Source organism: Octodon degus, unplaced genomic scaffold, assembly GCF_000260255.1.
Source record: "Octodon degus isolate 3935 unplaced genomic scaffold, OctDeg1.0 scaffold00069, whole genome shotgun sequence".
Lineage (NCBI taxonomy): Eukaryota > Metazoa > Chordata > Mammalia > Rodentia > Octodontidae > Octodon > Octodon degus.
The window spans coordinates 1626405-1627825 of NW_004524645.1; the positions used below are offsets into that span (position 1 = coordinate 1626405).

Here is a 1421-nt window from a genome sequence, read left to right on the forward strand (position 1 = left end):
TGATGACAAAGCACATCCATATCACACAGGCCACAGAGACCACCACAACTAGACACAAGCGCACAGCAAATCCTTCCAAAACCACTGATCTTGGAGCAGCAGCGCATTACACAGGGGACAAAGCAAGTCCAGACCAGAATGCTTCAATCCACACACCTCAGACTTCAGTTAGGACTTCAGTGCCTAGCAGCAGGTCAGCTGGTGACCTTGTTGATCTGTTTGATGCCACCAGCCCGTCCACAGCAGGAGGATCAGCTGATCTATTTGGGGGATCTGCTGACTTTGGCTCAGCTGCTGCATCAGGCAGTTTCCCTTCCCAAGCAACAAGTGGGAATGGAGACTTTGGTGACTGGAGTGCCTTCAACCAAGCCCCATGTGCTTCCACAGCTTCCGGCGATGAGCTCCTTGGCAATGCCTCCCAGCCAACAGTAGAACTTGTCAGCAGCTCACAGCCAGCATTAGGGCCACCTCCAGCTGCCTCGGCTTCTTCAGACCTGTTTGATCTCATGAGCTCAGCCCAAGCAACCATGACATCTTCCCAGAGTATGGATTTCTCTTTGATGAGCACTAACACTGTAGCACTTGGTTTGCCCATGTCAAGGTCACAGCCATTGCAAAATGTTAGCACAGTGCTGCAGAAGCCTAATCCTCTCTACAATCAGAATACAGATATGGTCCAGAAATCAGTCAGCAGAACCCTGCCTTCTACTTGGTCTGACCCCAGCGTAAACATCAGCCTAGACAACTTGCTACCTGGTCTGCAGCCATCCAAACCCCAGCAGCCATCGCTCAATACCATGATTCAGCAGCAAAATATGCAACAGCCTCTGAATGTGATGACTCAAAGTTTTGGAGCCATGAACCTCAGTTCTCCATCAAATATGCTTCCTGTCTGGCCACAAACCCTTTGCTGGGGGGACCCGTGCCTATGAGTATGCCCAGTGTGATGAGTGGCACCATGGGAATGGCCCCTCTTGGGAACGCTCCACTGATGAACCAGAGCATGATGGGCACGAACATGGGCATGGGGATGTCAGTTGATGGGATGGGCTCGACAGGCGCTGTGGGTGTGGGCGTGCCCACCATGGCCATGGCTTCCGGAACTGTGCAACCCAAGCAAGATGCCTTCGCAGATTTCGCCAACTTTAGCAAATAGGAGACTGAAAAGAAACAGAGTGAATGAAGAATTTTTAGCTGAGCAGTTAGGTGATATTGGGATGGAAAATGCTAATCAGCTCCCCTTTCTATTTATCAGTTAATTGAAATAAAAGTACATAAAGAACCAAAAAGGCTGTTTAATAAAAATAAAGTATCTATCTAGTATTTCAGACCAAGCAAGAGCACTTCAGGTCATGCAGTCAGGATAATTTTTCTCAGAGAGGTTTGATTGCAAATAGGGCAACGAGACCACTGAAAGCCTT

General features: G+C 49.0%; 2 pseudogenes; one reads left to right on the forward strand and one right to left on the reverse strand.

Moving 5' to 3' along the window:
• Positions 1-1421, reverse strand: part of LOC111817760 — a 12988-nt pseudogene that overhangs the window by 6297 nt on the left and 5270 nt on the right.
• On the forward strand, positions 3-1156 carry LOC101567095 (annotated as a pseudogene).